We start from the raw sequence: 9,436 nt of genomic DNA on the forward strand, positions 1-9,436 counted from the left end.
GAATTATCTTTGTTAATTTACGTATATGTTCATATTTAGAAGAAAAATAAGGAGAGAAAAAAGGAAAATAAGAAGAGGAAGAAGGAGAAGAAGAAGAAGAATAAGAAGAAGATGAGAGGAATAACAAGAGAAATAAATAAGAAGATGAAAAAGAAGAAAAAAAAGAGGAGAAGAAGAAGAAGAAGAATTCTTCTTTTCCTCTATTATTCCTTCTTCTTCTCCTCTTTTTTTCTTCTTCTCCTCTTTTTTTCTTCTTCTTCCTCTTCTTATTTTTGTTATCGGGTATGTCATTGTCGATATACCCCCCCTCCCTGATAACTTTTAGTAATTAGTACTACTTAGAAAGTGTTTAATGGAATTAGTTAGAACTAGGTAAACTTGTTTATTTTTAGTAAGTACTACATTATTCTATTTATAGTAAGTGCTTAGTAGTTGAACTAGTTGATTTAATAAAACTGGTTTATTTTACTATAGAAGTAGTTTATTTTTAGCAAAAAAATTAATAGAACTAGTTTATTTTTAGCCGGGATGGTACTGGGAGGCGCTACCTTACGGGGGGCGTAGCTTGGTGAGGAGCCAGCCCGTCGTTGACCCGATCCTTGTTTGGTGGCGGTCGCGTGGGCCAGTGATGGTGCCGAGGCTTCCGGACACCGCGGAGGTGGTACGTCACCGTGTCAGCGAGGAGGACCAGCACGTCCGTCGCTACATGGTTGCGTTGGAGGGCAGGTTCGAGAATACCTGGCAGGTTCTTCAGGGATCTCACTGGAGCCATGATCCTGTGATGGTTCCTTCCCTTTGGGTGCCCACCGCCCGCGCCGATACCCGTCGGGCGCTACGGTTCTAGCTGTACTAGCGATATGTATGATAGTATTTGACGTGTATTAGTGATAATATTCGATGTACAGACACATGGAGATGATGTAGTTTTTCTTATAATTGAATGCATCCTAATTTGAATACTACTTTATTTTGTGATTTGATTTTTCTTATTGAATGCTCAAATTGGAGAGCACTATGCAAGGCATATGCATATGATTAGTTGAATAATAATGATCTAATTTAGTCTTTGAATTATGAACATATAGGAAATGTCATCATCGGACGACGGAAGTCTCCCGGGGGAGTGCGATTGGTGCCACGACGATCGAGGTCAGTGCGACAGGCCTCACCTGGACAATGGTCGGCGCTTCAGCATTAAGCTCGAGGAGACCTTTGAAGTTGAAACGGTATGCAACAACGACAGGTGTTTTTTTTCATAATTAAGCATGACTTCAACTATTTCAACATGTAATTTTCATCTTTTACAATTCGAGTATAGTTTATCCCATGCCATGCAAGACGCTATGTCTTGGAGAGGATGGATTTTGAAGACCATGAAAATTTTGAAACGAAGAAAATTCACCTAAGGACCCATCATGATGTGGATTTTGAAGTAAAGTTGTATAATGCTGAGAGCGTAACCCATTTTGGTTGCAAAAATTGGGAAGCATTTTGCAAATTGTATGGTTTTGATGAGGGTATGCTTGTCACCATGGATCTTGGTGATCCTGAAATCGACTAAGACAATATGGACATTTGGGTCCTTGTTGATACGCCTCCAGTTCTACCACTATGTGAGTTTCTCAAACATAGTTAATTATTAACTAATTTATATTGTTCATTTCAAAATAGTTGACAGCTTATTTCCATTGACAGCTTATTTTGAAGTATCAAAGAATGTGCAGAAGATGGTAGATAGAACTTACTACACCGATGGCTCTGAGTTAACTTACAAGGAGAAAACTCATCTGGTTGGATTTTGTAATGATCTTGAGAATTACAATATCTACAATCGAACTCCTCAACATTATGGTCAATACGTGCCACTAGTGCACGTGTTGAACTACGGTAACTACTATGGAGATACCCTGGTAAGATTTTTTACTATTACGACATCCATGCATCTTTTTGCATACTTCTAAAACTAGTACATCATTGCTAACTATGAAGTTATTACTATGTTTTTCAACAGAGAATCCCAGAGGATTGTGTGCCTCATTTGATGTATCAGAATGGCGGCAGCCTTCGTGTTTTAAACATATATCTAGGTCATCCTACGAATCTCAACTGTCCATACCGGATTTCTAAAAGAAGTGGATACATGACAATCAAAGAATGGAAATAATGTATGGACAGTCATAAGGAGCTTCTTGGAAGCAAAAGGAAGCGAGGCGCAAGAATTGGAGACAGGATGATCTCCATTCTTCATAATGGAGAGTCAGGGTCTATATTGTTTTATGCTATTTTACCTTAAGTGTGTTTAGGTCCTACCTGATACTGATGATCATGTGCTAAGAACAATTATGTAGGGTTGGGTTCGATGACTATGAGGATGATGATTGTATGACTTATTATTAATAACGAGTAGAAGTTGTATGATGATGCTTGATTAGTAGGACTTGTTATTATATATGATGATGTATGATGCGAGCATGCATGAGTTATTATATATCTGCGGGTGAAATGAACATAGCAGTAGCTAGCCTTGGTAAACCAAGGATGAAGATATAAGAGAGGACACTTCTCTATATTAGCTAGCTAATAACAACCTAAAAATAACCCCCTAAACCCCTAAAACAGCCACTTTTTTTAAAAGAAAAAGAAAAACCTCAGCTCCAGCCAGCTGCTGACGCGTGGAAGCCTTTTGGTCCCGGTTTATGTCATCAACCGGGACCAAAAGCCCCCCTGCCTGGGCTGCCGGCAGCGGCCACGTGGATGCCCATCTGTCCCGGTTCTAGTTTGAACCGGGACTAAAGGGGGGAGGTATTAGTACCGACCCTTTAGTCCCGGTTCCAGAACCGGGACAAAAGGCCCTTACGAACCGGGACTACAGGCCCTTTTTCTACCAGTGTCGGTACGTACGATTCACCTCTCCATATGTTTCTACCTCTCTGAAATCCTATTCATGTTGCTACATAATCACATCATTTATCTTTTGGGGAAAACAATATTTAGATTCATTGCTTTTGGATCGATTCTTTTGTTGAATTTGTATTCCTATTCCTTCTATTGTCTCTCTGTGCAATGCACATGCTCTTATATTTGTGTTTGGATTGATTCTTCCTTTTTTTTCTTGCTATGCTTGGATAACTAGAGTACACTAATTTGAAATTATCCTACTATATGTTCACTTGCATAGACAGCTTAATGAAGAACCTAATTTGACCAATATATATAGGACATATATTGGGTCATTTTTCATAAGAAGATTAAGCCACTTGAACTTTTAGCTTTAGTTCCAAAGAAGCTACTGAATGATCTATCATTTTGGGGTTTTTACTAATTTGATTCTAAAACAATGTAGTAGTGTGACAATAATATTTTGATTTCCTAGCTTAACAGATATGTTTCAGTTTCTTACCATATTTTTGTAGTCATTCAATTGGCTGACGGCGACATTAATTTTGATCCGAATTTTGCACATATGTTTCCAGTTGAAATAGTAACTGATATTGATAAGTATGCACCGATTTGTGTCCTGCAGCATGAGTAAATTTTGTGAGTTACTACTTCTGATAAGTCATCACTATAGTATTTTCCATGTGTAATTACTAATCCACATGTGAAATAGTTGTTAGTCTTCCTGCACCATCCATCTCCATATTACCATGACAAACTTCCATTACAACAATGTATAGGTATTACCATCATAGATTGACTCCGCTGATTGTGACCGACTATATGTGTGTACGTCCTTATGCTTATCTTGGTTTGAGCTTCATTTTCCTTGCATGAGACCATTGGATGATAGTTTCTTTTAGATGTATTGGTTTCTGCATGTTCCATTGGCAATTACCTTTCCCGCAGCTCAATAGCATGTTCACCAATTCTTCTTTTGGAATGAGAAATTGATAATCTGTATTTCTTTTGTGTATTACTATTTGGTAGTTGTAATTTTTATTTTTATTTTGTTTTGAAAATGTCTAAGGCTTAGGATTTTGAGATGTTGAGGTCTCCAACAATTAATTAGGCTGCTTTCTGAGATTTATGCACTCAGGTCATACAACTAGGTAATACTCGGTACATCTTCTTAATTTATAACTGAATATCTAGATATATAATAACATAAGGCCATTGGTAAATAGTTTTATTAATTATTTGACTTTCCAATATTTGTTTAAATCAGCATGGATGCTCCCATCATTGTTTACCTTTTACATATGAATTATACGACAAGAAGTATATCGGTTCTGCAGTTTTCTATGCAGTAGATGATTTAAATATAGACAATTGAGCTGCCTATTGCCCACTATGTTAGTAAAATATTAACAGGTTCCAAAGGGTGGCCAGTTCATTTGGTTTCATAAATACAATTTCAGGTAAACATTGTATCAGTATTTCCGTAAATACAGTATGGATTCGTAATTTGTTTTGGTTTCACAATATACCAAATTAATTTAGTAAGGTATTTGTGTATACCATTTGAGTCAATGTTCATGCGAATTCAAAATAGAGACCAAACAGTTTACTTATATATATATATATATATATATATATATATATATATATATATATATATATATATATATGTTAATACATTAATATTTTGCCTTTACTAAACGACTAAAATAATGAAAGTGAACATGTTTATGTTAATACATATTGATATGATGGAAGCAAAGGAGATGCAGAAAAGTGCAACCGTCGACACCTGTACAAAGAAGCTCAACCACACGACCATTCTCTCTAGGCATGATTTTATTATATTAGTGCAAAATAGGCCTTTCTCTTTTTATGAGCAAACTTTGGAACAACAAAAATGTAATAAAAATGGTCTCTAATGCATGCATCTATTCCTTTTCTCTTTAAAAAGGTATAATTGTTTTTTGTTGTTGATTCTGTGAGGTTCTTTCATCTTATAAAGTGAACTTCTTACTTACTCTAGAGACTGGTCAGCATAGAAGTGAATGAACAATCAGCATTATTTATCTTCAGTGTCTTGAAGGCATTATATACCAAGAATGAGGTGATTGAATAATTAGATTTTAAATCTATCGATGAAGAACATTTGGGTATATGTGTTGTTTCTTCTATTATTTTAAGTATTAAACATTCACTGCGATAAGACTTGAATATTAAACATATATGGTCATAGGACAAGACGGAACTGTTTCTATAGAAATTTGGGAATTCTTGATTTTCTTACTCCCAGTTAATGAAATGTAGTCTCAAAACTTCATCCCATTGTAGGTTAGTAAGCTAGCCCGTGTGAATGCATGGGTTGAGACTAGTAGTTCTAATTTGAGGTGATGAAATCGCATCATCACATCTCTTGCACATCCCCTAGTTTCTTAATTGCGTATTCCGGAAATTTTGATTGATTTAGCCTATCCAAAGGAGTTTCTATAAGGGAAGTCGTCGAGTCGATCACCAGATCCAAAAAATGATGCGGGTACATCAAAACCATTAAGCCAGCAGTTAGGTGTGCGCAAAGTGCATGGAATATCGTTGTTGCAAGCGGGTTTTAAAGCCAGATGAATTAATTCAGATGTGTTGCCTTACGATCCGACTAAATAGAAGAGAATTTTAGAGGATGGTGGTACTAGGCAAAGATATTTAATAAGGCCACCATCTAATTTTGATTATCCACAAAGGGCCATTTGTGATGTTTCATAAAAAGTAATCCAGAACTGTTTGATTAATAAGCATGTTACTTTTTCTTTTATCTATCATTGTCTAAAGGTATTGTGAGATGACACAACATCAATGAAGAAATGCATTTCGGTTATGAATGTTGTGAAGAAAAAGTTGCGTAAAAAAATGGGTAATAGGTTCATGAGTGATTCTTTAATTTGATATGTGTTAAAAACTACGTTTTCTGTCATTAGTATTAAAAGTTTGATTGATCTTTTTGAGCTGATGAAAATCGAACGGGGTACTCAAAATGTGAGTGACTTAACATACTTCTTTTGTTGTTGGTCTTTATTTTTTAACTTTTTAAACTAACTTGTCATTTGCTTCAATGTTTTCAGGGACATGAGAAAATAAACCTAAGACTTGAAGTTATTCTGGCACCACTCTACTTATAACATGTATAAAAAAGAGGTTTTATGATTTCAGTCAATAGGTATGTACAACACTCTTCAATTTTTACTGTCATACAATATGCGATAAATGATATCATCGTTCTATTCCTTATGTTGTCTTTGAATGTTATACTTTTGTTATAATATTGTGTAAAATCAGACCTTACATGTAGATTATTTATATCAAATTCTCACAATAATTCAATGAGTGAACCCAATGGCTAAATTTTCTGGCTTCGCCCCTGGATGTAGGGGATGTATGTGGTACGGTTTACCCGTCGAAAGAGTTAATGCTTATGAAAGGCTGTGTCTCAGTCATCCGTTTCTCAAACACCAAGTAGTGCGAGAAATCCAACGGAGGAGATCGAGTCTTGTGGGGAAAAGTGCGTAAACCTCTGCAGAGTGTACAAACTAATCATGGTTAGTCGTGTCCCCGGTTATAGAGATCTTGAGTATCTAGTGCTTGAATTATTATGTTGATCTCATTACTCTTAACTAATTTGTTCGGTTATTGATTATTAATTTTGGGATTGAGATGGGGTTTCCATTCTCAATGTTTTCAACAAACTTTGTAGTTAAATAAAATATATTCCTTTGCAGTAGGGAAAAATTGGCTTTACGCAAAAACAATAGCCATAGAGCCTTCACCAGCCATATATGCATGTAGATATAGCTGTTATCTTGTTCATTGCTCTACAGTGTTATTTTGCCAGCATATTCCATGTGCTGACCCGTTTTCGGGCTGCAACGTATTATGTTTTAGACTTTTCAGACGAAGAGTAAGGTGCGCTAGCTCGTTGTCGTGCACTCAGCTATGCCGTTGGAGTTGATGGACTCATTTACCTTTGATCTTCTGCAGTTATCTTATTTAGATGGCCTTAAGCCATATTATTGTAATAAGTTCTCTTTTGAGACATTCGATGTAATAAGTGTGTGATTGCACTCTGTTATAAATCCTTCAAATAATGTGTGTGTCAGCATTACCGATCCAGGGATGACACTTATGCACAGATATTTGACCGTTTGAGGTCGGATCACTACAAGATAGTATCAGAGCACATGCTGACTGTGGGACGCGACCACTAAGATAAGCCATAGGTCATTCTTCTCTACTCATTTATGACTCTTCTCCATTTTCCACTCTATAGATGGTGGACCCGAGGAACAAGTTTGCTCAACCAGATGAAGATACACCATTTGGACGACACTTGAAGGAAGTCACTAGGTACCTGAACATCGGAATACCAAGCTTCACCGGGACCTACACCGCCACTTTACTAGAAGAGGAGCGTTGGATGATTCGAGTTCATGTTCCAGAAAGGACATTCACGCCAGTTACTGAGCCCATAGAGTTTTTCTTTGATGCACCAATCTGGAGTCTAGGAAAGAGCATGGCAGCCCACATCGCCATGGGACGCATCGACGATGTCTACAACAAGGATCTTAAGGACACCATCTACCAGATATGTGAGCGTCGAGATGAGCAATGGGAGATGATCAGCACCAGGAGGGACAAGTCCATTGCAGCATTCATCCAGGAGTTAAACCAGCACATTCGCCGCCAGGAGACCCAAATGTGCGCGAACATGATATATCTGAAGAAGGTGATGACCAGGAACATGGAGCTTGAAGAGGAACTCAAGTTTACACGCGATGGATATGAGGAGGAAATTGTAGTGTTACTGGATAAGAATGAAGACCTGAAGAAGAAGCTAGGAGTATTCATGGGAGACCCCGCGCCAGGAGATGACGACCATCCCGAGGACTACATCATCATCGATGACACCAACTCCGACCCCGACAGTAGTGATGATGATTACAAAGACGAAGCTGGGGCAGATATCATGGAGTCTTCCACTGATCAAAAATTTCTAGTTGACCACCATATTATCAGTAGTATTCCCCATGTATATAGTAGTAGTCCGAGTATTTTTGTAATGGTAGTTAGATCGTTTGTATGCCCTTGTTTGAATTGAGTGGTGTGATATGAATGTGTTTGTCTCATGTGCATATGGGTAGTGCTTTCTCTTTAGACCTCATTCTATTCTAATCTCTCCCCTCTAAACCCATCAGATGCCTCCGAGACGTGACCCCGGATTTGTCTTCCCACCGGAGCTCACTCGGTTGATCCAACAGCAGAATGCCTTGATGCAGCTACTAGTTCAGAAGAAAGGCAACAACAAAAACAACAACAATCCACCACCACCACCTCCAGTTGACAACTTAGCCCGTTTTCTGAGGTTGAATCCGCCGGTGTTTTCCAGTAGCACTGAGCCGATAGTTGCAGATGATTGGCTCCGCGGGATTGGAAGGGAGCTGACCACTGCAGGTTGCACAGATGCTGAGAAAGTGCGTTTCACCGCACACCAACTGGATGGACCTGCAGCCTCATGGTGGGAGAATTACACAACCACTTTTCCCATAGCCAATGTCACATGGGATCAGTTTCAGCAAGTGTTTCGCACAACCCATGTCTCAACTGGAGCTATGAGCATGAAGAAGCGTGAGTTTCGCAACTTACGCCAAGGAAATCATACAGTGGGGCAGTACGTGGATGAGTTCAGCAAGTTAGCTCGTTATGCTCCGGATGATGTGGCCATAGATGCCGCGAAACAGGAGAAGTTTATGGAAGGGCTGAATGATGAGCAGAGTATGCAGTTGATGGTGGCAACATTCACAAATTACCAGGAGTTGGTAGACATGGCTCTTATGATTGAAGGGAAGCAGCAGAAATAGAGAGCCGCAAAAGGAAGTATGGACAAGGGAAGTATAATTCTGGAGCTCAGCATAAGCCTCGCTTTACCCCGAACTCGGGAGGATACACCCATAATCATGGAGGCCACACTCACAATGGAGGAAGTTCACACAACCATAGTGGCCCCAAGAATGGAAATGGGAATGGAGCAAGCAGCAATCAGAACTGTTCCAACCTAGCAACACCCGCTAAAAAGGATCTGAGTCATGTCACTTGTTACAAGTGCGGGAAGACTGGGCACTACGCCAACGATTGTTCTGAGCTGAAGAATGGAAACGACAATGGAAGCTCAGGGAAGAAGCCAATCCCTTCACTAGAGGTCAGGTGAACCACATCAACATGGAGGAGGTTGAAGATCACCCTGACGCAATGATTGGTAAGTTTATGGTTAAGTTGTTTACCGCTCTTGTTCTTTTTTATACTGGTGCATCGCATTCATACATATCAAGGGGAGTTGTGGACAAGTTTAAATTGCCAACCCTAGCCCTTAGATCACCCATGTTAGTAAGCTCGCCAGGAGCGAAGTATATGGCCAGCCGATGGTGTGATCGGTTACCTTTAAACATTGGTAGCCATGTTTTCCCCTCAGACCTAATAATATTGGAGTCACAAGGAT

Source organism: Triticum dicoccoides, chromosome 6A (assembly GCF_002162155.2).
Source record: "Triticum dicoccoides isolate Atlit2015 ecotype Zavitan chromosome 6A, WEW_v2.0, whole genome shotgun sequence".
NCBI classification, from domain to species: Eukaryota; Viridiplantae; Streptophyta; class Magnoliopsida; order Poales; family Poaceae; genus Triticum; species Triticum dicoccoides.